The sequence below is a fragment of the Budorcas taxicolor genome, chromosome 11 (genome assembly GCF_023091745.1).
Source record: "Budorcas taxicolor isolate Tak-1 chromosome 11, Takin1.1, whole genome shotgun sequence".
Lineage (NCBI taxonomy): Eukaryota > Metazoa > Chordata > Mammalia > Artiodactyla > Bovidae > Budorcas > Budorcas taxicolor.
Window position 1 is genome coordinate 154633101 of NC_068920.1, and position 19570 is coordinate 154652670.

Consider the following 19570-nt stretch of genomic DNA (forward strand, 5'->3'; position numbering starts at 1 on the left):
TGGGTGGCATCACAGCTGAACTCTCCCACAATTTTCACCAGTTTTCCTATTTGCTATTAAATCTACAAGGACCATTTAGTTCAGAACAGTTTGCTCCTTTACTAAAAACTAACGATTTTACTCAGTAAGAACTGAAGCAGTCCAAACTCCATTTTGGAAAATCTCCATAATCTTTTGTCGCTTTGACTTGAAACAGTAAAAAAATGCTATTTCTCTGATGATCACAGCAGAACAGATAAAACTCTGGGTGTGACTAGAGTCTGGACTCTAAAGAGGACAAAAATCATGCCGTTTCAATCCCAGCAGCTAGCACAACGCTTGGTGTGAATATCAACAAATGAAAAAATGAAACACTGACTTCAAATGCTTTCACAGCTCTGCCAAAACTAAAACATGAAATTGATTATGAAACAAAGATAAAAAAAAAAAAAATAATCAATACAAAATGGGGGAATTCCCTAACTGCGTAAGTCCAAACTGGGGACCAGGGAGCAAGAGCATTCAGAGACAGTCAAACAAACAAGAGGAAGAGGTTTGGGCAGGATATTCTGCAGTGGCCTACTGAGAAGCTGAGGTTCTGACTATGCCACTGATGTGGCCTGAAGGAGTCATTCATGGCTGACGGTTGAATAAAATTTAAAGAGCTCAAAAAAGTGTTTAAAACCGGTCCCCCAAAAGCAGTATGCTTCCCGTACCTCTAACAGGCCTGATGTATCCCCCTGTATAGCCACATACTTTATAGTGGAAAAGGTTAATTTTTTTCAGACTGGACTGTGTGATAAAAGCAAAAATGTCTGAGTTTTTGTTTTCAGCTTGAGCTGTTTGGGTAAACACGGTCTGCCTGTGTAAACATCTGAACTGTCTGGCGTAACTGAGTTGCAGCTGGTGCTGAGGGTGCCCAGGGTGGGGACTAATTTAGTGACCGTGTCTTTAAGGTCTAGATGGTGCTGCCATTTCTTTCCTTGTGTCATCCAAGAACTGTGTGATGCAAATAATGAAGGGCAAGCCTGCTGGGGATTCACGAGTGATTAAAAAGGATTTTGTCTGAGATGGGAAGGGGAGTTCATATTCAAGGAACTGCCAGCCAAGTCCCTGCCAACTTGGTCTGTCCCAGATCACTGAATGGCGCAGAAGTCTGAGCAGGGCTCAGGCTAGGAGAGATGTGCAAGGCTGCACAACTACAATGGGCCAAAAAAAGACGAGAGAAGCCTGGGAGAACTCGGTTACTAATGAAGACAGTGCTCAACTCTCTCTCAGCCACAAGGGCTGTCGGAAGAATAGGGACAATGCCTCTGCCCAAGGGCTGCTGGGAGGAATAAACGGACGGGAATGCCCTGACACACAGACTTTAGAAACAGAACTGGTGCCAAGCTCAAGGGCATAAGGAAAAAGACGAGGTTGTAAGAGAACTAACATGGGCACCCACCATATCCCTGGGTCTTAGCCAAACTTTTATGTTACCTTATTTAATCCTCATCATTTCCGCCTGTACCGCAGATGAAATGGAGGCACAAGGAAGGGTAAATGGTGCATTCAAAGCACACACGCATGCTTAGTCGTGTCCGACTCTCTTAGACCCCATGGACTACAGCCCAGCAGGCTCTTCTGTCCATGGGATTTCTCCAGGCAAGAATGCTGGAGTGGGTTGCCACTGCCTTCTCTAGGCGATCTTACCAACTCAGGGATCAGCCCACGTCTCAGGCCTCTCCTGCGCTGCAGGTAGATTCTTTGCTACTGAGCCACCTGGATGGCCGCTGAAGACACACAGCTCTGCATAAGTGGGATTCAGGGATCCATGCCAAGTTAGTGTCTGGCATCACCAAAGCCTATGTCTCCCTATCCCACCACAGGAAAAAAGATGGTGGGCAAGAGGCTCTGCTGGATTCTGAGACAAGTGAATGGAAAGAAAAACACCTAGGCTTCCAGAGGGAAAAGGACCAAGAGATGGGAACATACTGCTTTCCACAAGGAGAGGAAATCAGCATTCACAGCATGTGTGTATACAAATATATATTTCCAAGGCTGCACTGAATCAAATATAATCAGAGGGGTGGGGGGAAGACTAGGTTTAAAGAAAGAGTGAGAAATATGTTCAACAATCCTTCGAATGAAAACCAAGTTGCCCCAGGTAGTATTAAGATCTCAGTAATACTTCTCTCTCTCTCCGTAAAACAATGCGGTCAGTGATAACTCTGCCAATAAATTCCTGCAGATACTGCAAGGGCTATCACCAGAACAGAGGGGAGGCGGGGAACGGAGTGGGTTTGTTCCTTGGGTCTCAACAAAGGTACAAAGGAGCCATGTTCACATCGAGCCTATCTACCTCCAAAGTCTGGAGGGTGGGAAACCAGTGCAGAATGTAAAGTGCGTGGGACGGCTATGGGCACTGTTACACTACCAGATGCTGCTTCTACAGCCTCACAGGGATTAGGAAGGACTAGGAGGAGGTCCAAGCAAGCTCAGGGCACTCTTGTTGAGGGCATTTAAAGATGACCACAAATGAAGCAGATTTCAAATGATGCAAAACCCCTCAAAGAAAGGTACAGGTTAGCTTAGTTCAGCACACATTTACTAATGCTCTGCTCTGATACTAATACAGTCCAGGGACAGTGTGCCAAACACTGGGTATAAGGCCTGAACAGATCAGACCCTGCCCACGGAGACTACAGAGTCCAGAGAGGAAACAAGTACAACATGAAGAGTTTTTAAGAGACAAGGCTGACAATGGAACTATGAGAAGGGTACAGAGGTCTCACAGGGCGCAGGTGATAAAGACTGGGTTGGGGCTTGACACACATGTAAACGGCAGCCAAGCCGAGGTGCAGAAGTGACGGCAGGGGTAAAGCCATGAAAATGGGAAGGACACAAGTGTAGGCAGATAGCTAATTCCACGTGGCTGAATCCCAGAGAGCCTCATGGGCCACAGAGAGAGCTGACCCTTCATTCTAGTGGGAAGACGAGGAAATTTTGAAGCTGGCAAATGATGTAGTTAGATTTGTGCTTTTTGAAACTGCAGCCTGGAAGCAGTGGGGGAGGAGGCCAAAGGCAGGCAACAGGAAAGCAAGTGATTGGGGGGCCTGAGCAGACACCAGGGAGGACCAACAGCAGAAGTGGGAGGCAGATGAAGGGGAGGAAGAAGGAGCACAGGAGAGGGAGAAGCAGAGAGAGCCGCCTGGACTTTCAGCATCAGTTACGGACACTGACCAAACTCTAAACAAACTCAGTCTTCACAGAAAGGCCTCTGTAACTTCCTGGCAGCTATTTTTCTGATGGGTTGATGAGAGACAATGGTTAAGTTAATTACACATCCTGTGGCAGGAATTCTAAAGGGTGTCACCATAAAGGGACAAGATAAAGCCAGAACCAGTGAAAGCATACCGAGGTTGTTCTGGAAAAAAATGGCCTGGGCTGGAACCAACCTGTAAATGCCACTTCACTGGTGGTACTGAAGTGAAGTCGCTCAGTCGTGTCCAACTCTTTGCGATCCCATGGACTGTAGCCTACAAGGCTCCTCGGTCCATGGGAGTTTCCAGGCATGAATACTGGAGTGGGTTGCCATTTCCTTCTCCAGTGGATCTTGGTGGTAGGGGCTCCTGAAATACTCCTGTCTGGCCCCTGGAATGTAGTAGAAAGAGTAGAAGGGATTGGTTGACAATCGGGGCAAGAGCAGAAAGACTGTAAAGAAGGAAGCTCTAAGGGAGATGTATGGTCACAAGGGTTTGGCTGTGTTCGAGGAACAGCTCTGACGAAGCAGAAACGGACAGGCAGAGAGCAGACACGGCAGGTGAGTCCGATCAAGGCCCCTGCCCATCACCTTTTCCTGGGACCCCAGGCACACACAGTCTGCAGATAGACTGCAGTTACTTATGGATCTTGAGGTAGGGAAGCCTTCCAAAAGGGCATAAGGAAACTTCTGGAGCCACTGCATGTATCTGCTATATTGATCATGGTGATGGGAGATGGGAGGAGGGGGAGGGACAAGGCAGAAGCAAAGAATTTGAGAATGAAGATTCAGGAGATTCAGCTATGAATCTAGTCTTCTTACTTACAAGCTACATAAAGTCACTCAACACTTTTAAAGTCCCAATTTCCTCATCTGCAAAAGGGGCCTAAAACCACCAGCAGCGGAGTGGCTGTGAGGATTCAAAGACTCCACGCACAGAAGCTGAGAGCACGGTGTCTGGTATGCAGGAAACCCACGATGATAGCTAACTTGGTTTGATTCTACCCCTCTCTCTTAATACACACGAGCGGTTATCAAAAGCTTAACCCTAACCCTTTCAGAACTACCAATGCAGTGGGCAGCCAAAAATAACTTAGTACCAAAAATAACTCAGTAACAATACTTTTATAACTTCTAGTTCAAAGCAAATCAATTATGAAAGAAGCAATTATACCACAAATGAAATTCAAAATGATACCATAAGACTGCTCAGGTGTGCATCTTCCACACAGACTTACTGCCATGTCAATAAAAAGTGTACTAAACAGCACATTTTCACTTGCTATATGCCACGAGAAATTCTATTCTAAAAGGAGAACTTTACATTCACTATTTGCAGGCACTGTGCCAAGTACGTTCTTCCACTTATTCTTCCAAATAACCCTTTAAGATATGTACTACCCTTTCGCCATTTTACAAATCCAGGAAACCGAGGCTCGGGGAAGGAAAATGACGAACCCAAAAACATACAGCCAACAACTGGAAGGTCTGAGATTCAACATAGTTTTGTCTGACTTCAGAGCCCACGGATTTTTGACTCAAGACAGTAGAACCTCCAACAACTAGCATCCAAAAACAGCAATGATGCTCGTTTCGTCCTTAGATATAACTGATTACTCACTCATGGGTTTATCTTTTTAAAGTACTTTACCTCTGAAATTCTTCAAAGTTGCAAACATATTGGTTAAATAATGCTACTCTATCATTCCATTATTCATCTGGCTTGTTAAGAACATCCTGATGAATTTTTCTAAAAAATTCATACATTCATCAAATTCTAAAGCAAAAGCCTATCAAATTCACTGCATCCAGCACTACATTTAAAGGTTGATATCTCCCTAAAATACACGTATAAAAACTTCTCAGCAAACAGAATGAGTCAAACTGCTCTTTAAACCACCTTGTATGTCAATTAAAAAAGATAACCATTTAAGTTCATTTTCCCATGAGGCCATTTGTTGACTGTAAATCTTAATTAAAACAGGGACTTCCCTGGTGGTTTAGTGGTTAAGACCTCACCCTCCAATGCAGGGGTGCAAGTTTGATCCCTGGTCAAAGAACTAAGATCCCACATGCCTCATGGTCAAAAAAACCAAAAAACATAAAACAGAAGCAATACTGTAACAAATTCAATAAAGACTTTAAAATGGTCCACATTAAAAAAATATATATTTAAAATAAAAACAGAGTAGGCATGTCAATTATACCTCAATCTTAACTAAAACAGACTGAGAAAAGGCACTTTAATTTTCTTTTAACATTCTTGGACATGAAGTAGTCAGAGGATGAGAGAGCAAACTTTTGTTAAGCCTGACTGTAATTTACAAATATGATCCTAATAATCCCGTCAGGTGCTGACTTAAGCCCGTTTTACAAATGAGTTTTATCTTTTACAAACTGGGGGCACAGGGGTTACAGAAGAGGCAAAAAACAACCTTAAACCTAGAACTCTTCAAAGTTCACACACACACTTTCCATCACGCCCTATTCTTACTCCTGTCTCTCTAATTTAATTTATCTTCATTAAGAGACACCAACCTATTTGTCAAGGAATCAAAGTTAATGATTCCTTAAGTCTTTTCAGCATTCCAGTTATCACCACAGTTCTGATTTTTAGGAAAAAACTACATTCCAACATTTATGGCAGGGTGACAACTGTGAGTGTGATTGTGGTCTACAGAAAACAATGTTCACTGCAAATAAATTCAAAAACCTGGACTACTAGGTGGAATTTTAAAATATCTATTTAGCACAATTTCGCATTTTTAAAATTTTTTGTTTCTGCACAATTTCAGGGTTAGGGGAGAGTGGTATAAATTACCTCACAGAAACCCACAAGTAACATTATCTGCTAAGGTTAAAACTTTAACTACCTTCCTGAGGTATGCTGCTGGGGTCTCATTACAGCAGGTAATCTCACATTCTGCCATGCACAACACACTAAGTACCAGCATCTCCCAATTACACTGCAACGTAAATCTCAAAGGACATTTGAAAAGTCTACACAGCTCCTGCACCCACTGCCGAAACACAGCCACCCCTAATGGAACGTGGCAGCTTTCTAAACTAAATATTCACACACAGGGACAGGGCTGCTTAAGCTCGGCCCTCTCCCACACTGAAAAACGGATGCTAATTAAAAGGCCACACTGACTCGGGAAATGACCGCTCAGACAACTTGAGACACTGTCTGGAGTTTTGTTTTCCTATTTCCAAACATGTTCAGCTGTCTAAACTTCCAGGGTTACACCACCGAAAGAAAGTTAGAGCAGGAGTCCGCACACCTCTGTACATGGTGATGGCCCTCTCCTGGAATAGCTTCCTCTCCTCTTCAGACTCCCCTCCCCACCCCACCCCTTCCCTAACCCCCAAGACAAAAACAATTTCAAGTGAGGAAACACATGCTCTTTGAGGCCACCTTAAAGGCCCCGAGACAGACCTCACCAATCCCTCTTCTGCATCAATCCTATGCTCCCCTTATAAGCACCATTCTTGTACTTTCAGTACTGTTTGTGGGCCTGTTTACCCCAGTAGGCTGTAAATGTCTCTAAGAAAGGGACTCTGCCTCAGAAGCAGGCACAGAACTTGGCGCCTGGATGGAGAGAAGTAAGACTCAGATGAAGGCAACTCAAGTCCACCCTTCACATCTCAGAATGACCATCACCCTCAAGAGTTTACAGAAGCCTAACGGCAACTCTAATGGGGACACAGATGTGCTGGTGGTGTAGGTACCAAGAAACTTCTGGTTTCTTTGCCCACTCCTCTTCTGCCTTTGCCAACTTTTATGTGTTTGAGAAGTTTTTGAGAAAGCACTTAAAAAAAAAAGGCCTTCATAATAGCAGAGGTATCCAAGGTACATTTGTTCTTAGCGTAATCATTTGGCTATTTTTGGAACTGTCTTTACTTCAGCTAGCAAAATCTAGACTTGATCTAGGCTGTGATGCAAGAAAAATAACTGTCATAGGAGTAGTAATGGCTTTGAAATATCTCATCTAAGCCAACTTTCTCATGCCTCTTAAGAACTGCCAATCCCTTCAAATATTGGCAGTTCCATTTATTCAGATCTTCCGATACATAAAATTTGCTGACTTTTCCCCCCTTAAGTTGATGCAGATATACGAAAACCATAAAGCTTTTTTCTTTTTTGGCTAGAAATGAAACTCTGCCTGTGCAAATTATAGGGGCATTTTAAAATTACCATGTTTTAGATCAGAAGGTAAAACCAGTACAGCAGCCCATGAAAACTTTCCAGCCCATGAAAGCTTACAATTAACTCATTAAAATACAGCTCAGGCCCTCAAGTTCCCTTACTCTTGTAGGTAGTGGTCCCATTTAACATTTAAATATCCTGTGTCAGTAAGTACACCATTTTTGTGTTCATTTATGTGTACAATGTAAACACACATTGGTACCACATTTAAATATTTAGCTCCAAATGTTATTTTAAACTTAATTTTTCCACAGAGCTATTTGATTTTTTAAAAGCAAGAAGATGAAACTTCCCCCAAATTCTTAATCACACTTCAGTGTACATTAATGAACGTGTAATGTGTGGCTGCTTTGCACCCCCACATGCCCACCACCTCCCCCAGTCTGGTACCACACACCACACAAGTATAATAAACCATGTTAATATTTCATACCACCGTGAAATATGCTGGAGTATCAATTCAACATCTGCTGTCTTTAGGGTCCAGGAGTCCCGCAGAGACACTTTCAATTTGTAATTGAGTTCTATGCTGAATTAATCAGCAGTTTATCTTTTTTACTAAAATAACATCTTCACCACTAACCCAGATTTACATTAACAATTTATGCCAAATTACCTGCCAAGGCAAAACTTATAAGATTCTAAGCTACCATCTAGTAACACTCAGTCCTATATTTCATTTCTTATATTTCTCTAACCTGTACACAAGAAAAGTAGAAATCCATTGTTCAAAGGCTTGTAAGCCTCCACCACAGATGACCTCTTGGATTTGTGACACAGAGCTTCACTTCTGACAGTGAAATACAACCAGGAGAAGTGGAAGGTGTGCGTTCGCTTCTCCTTTATGATTCAAAATTTTTACAAAGTAAGATTTCCAGAATGGAATGAAATCAGTAAAAAAATAAAAGAACTTCTTTTATGTCTTTTCCCAAGGAGCTGTGACATTCCAAATCCTGGCTTGGTTTAAGTAACAGAAAGAGACAACCCACATAAAGGGAGCACTTTTAGTACCGTAAATTATATCCCTGAGACCCAAGTCAGCAAAGGCAATTCAATTTGATAAAGAGATGGATAAAGAAGTCAAGTTTCTCTTTGATACCATGATACCAAATATACAAGCAATAACATCTTCCTTTTAATTCCACCTGTGTAGCTGAAAGTCACCGAACATTAATTTCTATTCAACATTCCCTTAGTTCTTGCCTATCTGATTCAAGAGACTGGTCACAGAGAAATTACATTCTGTCTGCTGGATCTTTGCCACAGGTGTAGCAAGCAACACTTTGTGAAATATTTCTCCTATATAGTATATTTCCCCCCACCTTTCACAGTTACAGGAAATATGTAAAGTGAAAACATCTCAAATGGAACACTTGTTCCAAAGAAATGCATCATAAATAATTACCGATCTACTACCAAGTCAACTAATCCCTTGTTCTCAATCTACTTTGCCAATAGCTGTTTAAAGAATTCCCACCACCATACAGAACGGCCTCTTTAAATACAACCTCTGGATTATACCACCAAGTGTATGCATTCAGCTGGTACCCAATTAGCACCTGCTGATTGATTACATATTATTGATTATTTAAGAAAGTGAAATTCAGTGTATATACAGCAGAGCAGAAGACATGGAAAAATTTTTACACAGAAATATTTTTGGTGGAAAAATCAACAATGAATTCTGAAAGTCACTAACTATGGAAGTACACTATATGCAGTGTTTTCATTACTCTTCAAAGAATTAGAAATGGAGACCTTCAAATTTTACACAGAGTCACTTCCCTAAGACTTGTTGATTCTTGAATTCCCGAGGCCTGGCCCCAAGTGGCCATTTCTCTAATTTTCTGTTTTACTGCATCCTATTCTCATTTCAAGAATTTTATGAATCTATATATTATTTTAAGAAAGAGATTAAACTGAAAGGACTGAAAGAATTTTAGACTTTACTGATGCTTTATTAAGCAGGACTCACAGCCAAGTGGCAATTTCTAAATCAAGGAAGACTGGGAATCCTAGAGAATCAAAGGGAGAGAAGCCATATGCACCAGCAACACTCTGCATGTGTGCGCGTATGAAAGCCGCTCAGTCGTGTCCGACTGTTTTGCGACCCCATGGACTAGCCTGCCAGATTTCTCTGTCCATGGAATTCTCCAGGCAAGAATACTGCATGGGTTGCCACTCCCTTCTCCCAAACTCTCTCGCACGGTGAGAAGCAAAGCCCTGCTCTTGGATCATCATGTGAAAGACCGAAGAAAATCCCCACGTGCCTTCCAGAACAGCACAGAGCGCAAATGTGAGCAGGAAGACTCGAGGAGCAGCCTCAGCTCAAGGAGCCCTCTTTTGCCTCTCCAAAGCTGGCCCACCAGCGGGCTCAAAATCAGGAAAACAAACTCACTTTTCAGAAAGGGAACAACTCAAAATACCTGATTCTGGTAAGAAGCTTAAACCATCAACAGTGCCTCCTCATTATTTATTCCAAAGGTTTGAACAGTAATTCTTCAAATCACTCACTGAACCGTAAGGCTAACTTGAAATCTATTCATTTCTAAAATTAAGTCCTTAACTCTACTACAAATAATTCTATACAGGGCCCCAGGGACTGTATCTTCAGGTTGTAACATCTCTTAAAACTTTTTTTCTTTCACATTAAATACAATGAGAAAACTACTGGGGAAAATTAATATATTTTTGATCTAACAACAAAGACACAATTTACTATGTCTAATGCTTCAGGTCTTAAGGAAAGCCAATAAGCAGGAATTATGACCAAAAGCAAATGACAGAAACAGTCTCAGGGAAAGAAAGCCTCTAAAACGGAACTTTCAATAGTTAAATATACAACCATCCGAATTATTGGCCAAATCCAGTGCATAAAGAAGTGTGTCAAGTGTTTCAATAGTTACATTTCAACATTTCCATAGCTGCATTAGTTGTTAACCAATAAGGAATCCATCAAAACAATGAGACACCAACTCACACCCACCGGGATGGCTGTAATCAAAAAGCCAAATAATAAATGTTGGCAAGGATGTCCAGAAACTAAAATCTTTACACGCTGCTAACCCAGCCACACTGTAAACCAGTCTGGCTCAAAAGGTTAAACACAGAGTTACCACATGACTCAGCAATTCTACTCTTAGGCATACAGCCAAGAGAAATGACAATATATGTCTACACAAGAACTTGAACACAAATGTTCATACCAGCACTATTCTTAATGGCCAGAAAGTGAAAACAATCCAAATATCCATTAACTAATGAATGGGTAAATAAAATGTGATATATCCATATAATGGAATACTATTCAACCACAAAAAAGAATGAAGTATCAATCCATGCTACAAAGATGAAATACTACAAAAATACTTTAAGTTAAAGAAGCCAGTCACAAGACATACTGAATGATTCCTATCATAGAAAATGTCCAGAATATGCATGTCTGTAGAGACAGACAGTAGGTTAGCTGTTCCTAGGGCTGGGAAGGCTGAAGGGAAATGGGGAGTGGCTGCTAATGAATACGGCATTTTTGAGGGTGATGAAATTGTTCTAAAATTGATTATGCTGATAGCTGTACAACTCTGTGAACATAAACACCACTAAATTGTACACTTACGGTAGGTGAATTGTATGCATGTAAATATGATCTCAATTAAGCTGTTATTAAAATAATAAGGCATCCAACATGTTTAGAGAACCTAAAAACAAAAAGTCAAAACTCTAGTGACACGTCAACCATCAATCAAATAACTCACATTCTGATAGTAATTTCTTTTTACAGACAGAGGTCACAAGAGACAAAAATGTCAGCATAGATTCTTAGGAACATCTTGTAAGAAAGAATTCTGGCTTTAAGTATTTTTTTTCCCCCAGATACAGAAAACACCTAAACAGATATTGTAGTAAACAAACAACAACTTAAAATCTAAAAACCTGGAAAAGTGAGTCAAGTACAGCTTATCAAGCTGACATCTATTAAACTGCTAAAAGCAAAACAGTCTTAAACACCATCAATATCAATACAGACCCCTTCCCCCAAAATCACTGTTTATGATAGCTATCAAGAGACAGTGTATTTTTTTAAAATTCTGCATTTACTTAAAACTCCGTTTGATGCTAGCAGGGTTCAAGTCACACAGGAAGGTGCTTCAGCTAAACACTGATCGTCTTCCTTGATCTCCATTGTCTGCTGTGTGGGTTCCGCCAGCAAACCTCCCAGTGAGTGGTCACCTTCCTATGGAGTCATTAAACCTCTGACTGTCAGCTGGTGGGATTAGCCAGCAGCTTCCACACCTGAGCCCCCGTGGCAGGGACAGAGGCATTTGGATCAAGATCACTAATGAATACAGAATTCATATGCCGCTTGTCAGAGCTCCTGAGCTCAGAGTCGCACAGATGCAACCTAAATAAGACGGAGGACAGAACAATTGTTGACGAAGATTAAAAAGTTTTGGCAGTTGGGGTAAAAAGAACACCTCATTATTCAAATATGATAGTCTTGCTTATTTTTTATATTTTTGGTTCAAGCTACTCGTGATTTGCCTCAAATGGACAAATGCCATTCACCAATATTCAAAGGCTTTTTGGTCTCATTACTAAATCTGAAGAAGGCTAAGCCATCTGAACATTAGCTATATAGAGAAAAACAGCTCCTCTGTAAATACTTGAAAACTTTGGGGAAAAAAACAATCTCAGGATATTTCCAGGAGAGGACAATTAAAAGGTGAAAATAAATTCTGATAAAGTCAAAGAGGAAAAAACCTTCCATAGCCAAATGACTTATATTTCCCAATAGCTCTATATTTCTAACTTTGTCTCTCTCCCTGGGGTCCTTCCACTTGCTGGGCTCACCAAAGAGGTTAATACAGCTCCTCTAACACTCATCTGGCTTCCTGCCGTCTTCACAAGACCTCATCAGAGAAAAGGAATAGCCCGAGTGGCCCACACCTCTGCTCACCTAGAATAAGATGTCTCCACCACTCTGTTGTCAAAGAATTACAGGCCTACAAAGAGGCAGAAGAGCATGGTGACCGATTGCATCGGGGCCAGACTGACCAGGGTTCAAACCATGATACTGTCCTGCCCTGCTGTGGGACTTCAGGTGAGATATTTCACCTCCCTACACCCTATTTTTCTTCTCAACAAAACAGGGATAACAAAGTACAGACCCCACCCAATTGCTGAAAAGTAAATGAGACAATGCAGAGAAAGCTGTTAGAAAGAGCATGGCACAGCATAAGCACTCAAAAAGCATCAGCTATTATGACTGCTGTGTTTTCAATACCTTCTCCCTATAGTAAAAAGGTGAACACTTCCACAGCCTGTGTTATGTGTTAAAGAGGCTTCTTCTACTGCCATTACGACCACTAGCTAGGCCTGGCTCTGATTTTAAGCTTTCAGATGAAAAAGAAGAATCAAATCTATCTACACCATGTTGTAAATCATCAAGCCTGACTCGAGTACAAACAATCATGTGAGTTGTTGCTATGTGATGTTTGTATCCTACTACTGAATTACTGAAAAAAGAAAAAAACAGAAGCAGCTGCCATATTTTAGAGCCAATTTTGTGTGAGCCATCATCTGAAGTGTTTTACAGACCACACCTAATCCCGACAGCAACCCACAGACAGGTCTCTGGGTCCCCAACGTCTGGATAGTGTGCCGGCCGTGGCTTGCCCAGAGTCATGCGGTGAGTGCAGTGGAAACACTCACAGCCCAATTCTCCAGCTCCTAAGCTCCCGTGACCCCTTCCACGTGACCACACTGAACTCATGCTCTGTGTTTCCCTTCGGGACCAGTCTATGTGTCAAACTGAACAGATTTTTTTTTTTTAATCAAAATAATGCAGCTCTCTTATATCACTGTCCATCTGCAAAATACAAATAAATCCGAAACTTCAGTGTCTTTCTACTATTAGACTTAAACACACAAAAAAAGCATTTACTTCTACAATCTGCTATCAGAATACCATATTGGTATCAACTCTTTCATTAAAGTGGATCTATAGCTGCCTGCGATGACAGATTAATTCTGTTTCCTCCGTAGCTAGGTGTCTGGCATCACGTTTGCGAGGTAACCACAAGCCTTTAGGGCGATAGCAGCTCACATCTTTAGCAATCCATAAGGGCTTCTCCAGAGGCCAGCGCTTGCTGAGTGATGAAATATGACTCCATAAATCAGACGGCTGAAGTGGCACTTGTATACGTCACCATCTATCTTCGCAGCCTCCCTCTGAAGGGTACAGGGTAAGAGCTTATCCCTCGGTATTGCGACCAGAGAAAGCACCATCACAGTTGGCACTGACTAAGCATGTGCTACTTAAAACTGAAGACATACTAAGACTGGAGGAAACAAAAAAAAAAAGATCCTGCTGGTGTTAGCACGCCTCAGGCAGTGGTAGAAGCTTCAGCAACTCATCTTCAAAAGGCAGAGAGCCAGAGCTCTAGAAACCTGCAAAAATTGGCTAAGCCTGCAGTCTTCATTTCTTTAAGTTGAGCATCTTCAAAGTCTAGAATTCTAACTGTAGGGCACAGCAGCTGCCACTGCAGATCTGATCCTCTCAGCTTTTGGCAGCTCTCAACTTGAGATTCTAGCAAAAGAATTTTTCAAGTTGCTATTATTGCCTGTCACGGATTTATAAATATTGTGCACTATCTGCTGTGGCACGGCTCTCATGGGACGCCAGAGCATGCCAAATGCATAACAGAATGAAAAACAGTTTCTATTCTTCAAATAAATGCTAATTTTTTTTAACTGTGCTCACATGATGTGTTTGGTGACCAACTTCAATAGTACAGAATATGTATCAGAGAGGGGGAAAAAAGCTGATTGTCTTTTCCAGCAGCATTCAGCTGCTACTTTCATTAAGCTTGTTTAATTAGATTCCAGATGCTAATTTGCAAGTCGATACCAGAGGGTGCAGGACAGTTTGCCTTTGAATCATCTCCCTGTGATGTGAGGGTCCTGCCGCACCACCACTACCCTTCAGCGGCCCTCGCTCGCTTTCTGACAATTAGCACAAAGAGGGGACAGTATTGATCTTGACAGACTAAATATTCATCTTCTACCCATTTTAATGAATTATAATCTTCAAGAGTTTAAATTTCTCACTGGGCCAAATGAAAACATCCCTTCTTACAAAGAAACAGGATGGAAGGAAAATGAACCTAAGTTATCAGATTCATTTCCTTAATTCTTTCCCCACCCTAAAATAAAATTTTTAATTTTAGCAATTTTCAAGATACAGATTCACAAGAAGCCAACCTCATATTTCCAGGTACAATGATCAAATTCCTTACACTTAACTGGCAAGTGGACTGAGAAGGCCAGTGTTCATCCCTAATTTCCTGTCTAGCCAGCCTGTAGATAATAACCAGGATAAGGGGCTCAGTTCTTATGCCAGCCTTAACAATACAGAAAAAAAAAAATCCTATGGCAATGGCTCCATGGAATGCATCATCACCTAAAAAAACAAACACTCTAATACAACTGACCCACTTCTCTGCTAATAGATAGTTACAATGTCTGAATAAGCACCTTTGCTGGTAAAACAAAGCATGAGATTTACCAGCAGTAATATAATTTTTTAATGCCTTCATTTTTCTCAGTCTGGTAACACTAAAGGTGAAGTTATCAAATTGTTTCAAAGGAAGGTAAATCTGGGACCACCTGAGTAAAGTTGCTTCTGATGCCTTTTTACCCACTCATTCGACAAATCCTGGCAGACTACCTACTACACATCAGTTACCATACTATGCGTGAGGAAACAGCCAACAGTAAGCACAGCTCCTGCCCTCAGAGAACTTCCAGGCTGACGGCAAGGAGAGAAAAAGACGACGAGCATCCCAAGACCAGGAAAGGCAGTGTCAGGGCCACGACTGGACAAGAATCTTTAAAGGTTTTTCATGGGCCTTAAATGCACACAGTTACCAGAAGTTTCTCTAAAACCTTGAGTCAGGGCTTTTGCCCACAAAAAGTCATTGGTTCAGACTACATCAAACAGCAGAGGCCCATCCTAGGCGTTTATGAATCTCAGCTGGGCTTCACTGTTCTGGTTTTTGGCCTGTAATTTCCCAATGAGCATCTGCCCTTTGCCCCATCTTCACCTCACCTGTATACTTAACGGGGTGTCTGCTTTGTTGACTCTGCCCTCAATACTATGTGTTACTTGAAAAATATACTAGTTATCTTCTTCTGTTATCTCAAAACACACACACACACACACACATTCATCACGCCCTCAATACTATGTGTTACTTGAAAAATATACTAGTTATCTTCTTCTGTTATCTCAAAACACACACACACACACACACACACACATTCATCACGCCCTCAATACTATGTGTTACTTGAAAAATATACTAGTTATCTTCTTCTGTTATCCCAACACACACACACACACACACACACACACACACACACACACACACACACACACACACACACACACACACACACACACACACACGTTCAGCACTTTCCAGATGGGAAGAAGAAAAAGTCCCCTCCGTTTTCCAGGTGGTTTCTGATGACTCAGACTTTGCCTTAGCTCCAGGTTATCCTGTCTCAACTCTACAAACGTGTACTGAACATTAGGAGCTGAAGAAGAGAGATGATTTAATGACCCTGCCCTCAAGAGTCTCCCTTTCTCAATCAGTAGGGGAGATGGCCCTGAAAACAGCCATACAACAATGGGATGGGCGTGTACCACGCAGCCCAGGAACACAAACAAATGAGGAAACAGGTGAGAGCCCGGCTGGCAGACACCAGCAGCGAGAAGGATTCGTCCGCAAGCAAGTCCACGCTGTATTCAAAGACGAGCAAGCAGGCGAGAAGGGCTGAAGTGGAGCAGGAACGCAGACCTCTGTTTCCTAAAGTTTAATATTCATACCCTTGGGCTTACTCATGATGGTGATACGTGAATACATTTTTTACTTATATTAATAGTATGCACTCATTTTCATGTGTCTTGGGGGGAAAAATAACCAGCACATCAAACCCAAGATTTCATGGATATAAACTGTATTTTAAAAATAAATTTAAATTAAAAAGGTGAACTAGAGTGGCTGGAGGGAAGTGAGGAAAGGGAACTGACAGGAAAGGAGCACTTCTGCAGCGAAGGAAATGCTCTGTCTTGATCTGACTGATGGTTACTTGGGTAATTACAAATGCCAACATCTATCGTACTGCATACTTCATCTCTGTGCATTTTCTTACGTGTAAATGATAACTCAATTTACAGCACAGTGAGCTGATGTAAATGAAAACTTTCAAGAGAAGTTAACAGTACAGGTGGCACCCAGACATGGCAGAACTCTTAAATGCAATGTGCAAATGACAAGTTCGAGACCAGCCCTGTACAATGAAAACACGTGAATCATAGATGCAGCTTAAAATTTTCTAGTAGCTACATTTAAAAAAGTAAAAACAGGTGAAAAAATTTGATATTTTTACTTAACTCAATATACTTAAAATAGTATTGTTTCAACATGTAACCATATTGCTAACAAGATATATTTTAGAATTTTTGTTCCAAGCCTCTGAAATCTGGGATGTGTTTTCTACTTGCAGCACCTCTTAGTCCAGACAAGCTACCCTCCAGTGTTCAACAGACTCATGTGGTGGCTACCGTACAAGACCATGCAGCTGAAGACAATGAGAAAATATTAAAAGTTGTTAAGGAAAGAGGAACTTCCAGTCCATAAATACTACAGTCTAGACCCCACACTGTCTAAGGCACAGGTCTGTAGTTTAAATTAAAAAAAAAAAAAAAAGACTATGGGCTTTTTCTAATTTAACAATAAAGCCAAGAGTCTGTTTCATGAGTTTGGCCTAAAAATCACTGTTTGGCAAACAACTGGTAATTATGATAGCCTAAAACTGACCCCTCCCAATGCAATTTTCTGTGAAGTGAGCTGCAGTTACTGTCCTGGCAATCCATGCAAGACTTGAGAGGCAGAAACACTCTCCTGGGTTTCTGTTTGAGACACGTCCAGAATCCTTTCCCCTACTGAAGGGAAATAAGCAGACTTAGTCATCCAATCCTGCAGTCTCAAAATAGGCAAGAAAGAAAAGTTACGGAGGGCTTCTTGCCACAGAAAGAAAGCCTCCCTGGAAAGAAGGAAAATAAAAAGTTTGGAAATTTGAAACCAAACGTTTCCACAAGTTCTATGCAAATACAGAGCCAGGAACGACACCCTGGCTGAGCTCTCTTTCACAACCAAGTCACTAAAACAGGGTCCTCTCAACCTTTGTAAGCAGTCTCAGCTTCCACTGAAACCAGATCACTTAATCTTCACCAAAAGAAAGCAGAGTGACCAGAGTTAGTTGCCTGGTCTTCACAATAATTTCAGTTTCTATTAACATCCTTTCAGATTGGTAAACTACATTATTGTCTCTGCCTTCTATTTACTTTTAAATTCACTTCACTGGAGAAGCAAGCATTACTACCTTCTCCTTAATAAAAGTGGTTTTTGCTGACTTTTGGTCTGTGTCAAGCTCCAACAACTTCACAGAATAAAAACCACTCACTTGAAATAGGAAATTTAATTAACAATATGAAATGGGAACTTGGTCAACCTGTTTCAAAGTCTCACTGCTAATACAGAAGTGATCTGAACTACAGATAAAATTGATCTAAGAAACACTGTTCAGATTGATAATATCAGAAACTTTACTGAAGGGATGATTCACATTTCCCTTCACAGAAATATTATATTCATGGCCTTTGAATCACTTCAACTTTAAACTCTAAATAAATGATATAAAATTACTTTAGCAGAGTGTTAAAGTCACTTTTAATATACTTCATGCTTTCAACTTTTTCTGCAATTTTCATTTTTCTTTAACATATGGACGTCCCAATCAACTGGAAAAAGACACAGCTTTCAAGAACATTTGAAAAGATTAATGTGGTTTAAAGGAGGGCTTGACATTACTGAGGTGACTTTCTAAATGAAAATCATCAGAGTCTTTCTCCCTGTACCTGCGCTAATTCTAACGGATTTGTGGAGACTTTAGTTTGAAGCCTTGGAGATCATTTTTTCTTTTTAAGTGAACGAGTATACCTTATTTTTCCTCTGTACTTAAGAACCCCAAACAGAAAATAATGCTGATACGGGAATACATGTTCACACTGAGAAATGAGAAAGGAATTCTAATCTCATTTAGAGTTGATACCTAGATTGGTTTACTATTCTTGACTGGAGCAAGACTATTGTTTCTAGAGCAAAATACCTAGCTGAATTCTATCTTTAGTCATATGCTTTAATTCCTGCAGATATCCAAGGAAGGAAAGAAAACCAGCCATTAGTGACCACGTCACTTGTGTGTGCTCTCCTCAACACACCAAGGGTTTGGTTAGTGGCTTCTGGCAAGAGACCCTGTCCTGGCTGGGCAGCATCCACAGCCCTACATCCTCCGCTCTCCTGGCACGTGGCCCAAACCTGAGAGGAGAGCTCCAAGAACACTCGACACTGATGACAATGAGCTAGAGAAGGACAAAAATTTTTAAACATGCAATCTTCTCCAAAGATGATTAGGCAAAAAGCAGTGTTTTGTCAAGAAGGCAGAAAGAAATTCCCAGTCTACACAAAACACTACTGCAAAAGCAGGAACAGCAGAAACCTACACATCAAGAAACAGGGTAAACCACTCGTAAAACAGCCCAATAACTGTTGAAAACAAGTTGATACTCTCCATGAAAAAATTTAACAGCTATCAAAAAACCAAGGGCAGATAATGAGGGTTGCGTTCAGAATATAACGTGGCTGCGAGCTGGCTCAGCAGCGAGGATAAAGCACTGCAGAGGAGTAACATGGGACCACAAGGTAACCAAGCACATGGAACACTCCCTCAAAACGGACAGTGAAAGACCGGTGGCGTGTTCCTGGAGATCTGGGGGGTCTGCTGAGTCGGGGGTACATCTACCATTAGCGCAGGCACAGGTGGAATGTCATTCAGAAGACACCACCCTCCCCATTACCCAAGAAAATAAAAAGATCTCTTTAGATGTGAGACATGAGACACACCATGCTCCGAGAATAGACCCTACATACAGGGGTAGGTATCCTCTGCCAAATGCAGAACACTCTAAGGGGTTTTTCAAACTGCCCCCATTTTCAGGCCAGGTGTGT

General features: G+C 41.4%; 1 protein-coding gene across 1 annotated transcript in view; it reads right to left on the bottom strand.

Moving 5' to 3' along the window:
* The window catches only part of PSMB7 (proteasome 20S subunit beta 7), a 56470-nt gene that overhangs the window by 9360 nt on the left and 27540 nt on the right, over positions 1–19570 (bottom strand). The gene's annotated exons all lie outside the window — the stretch shown is intronic.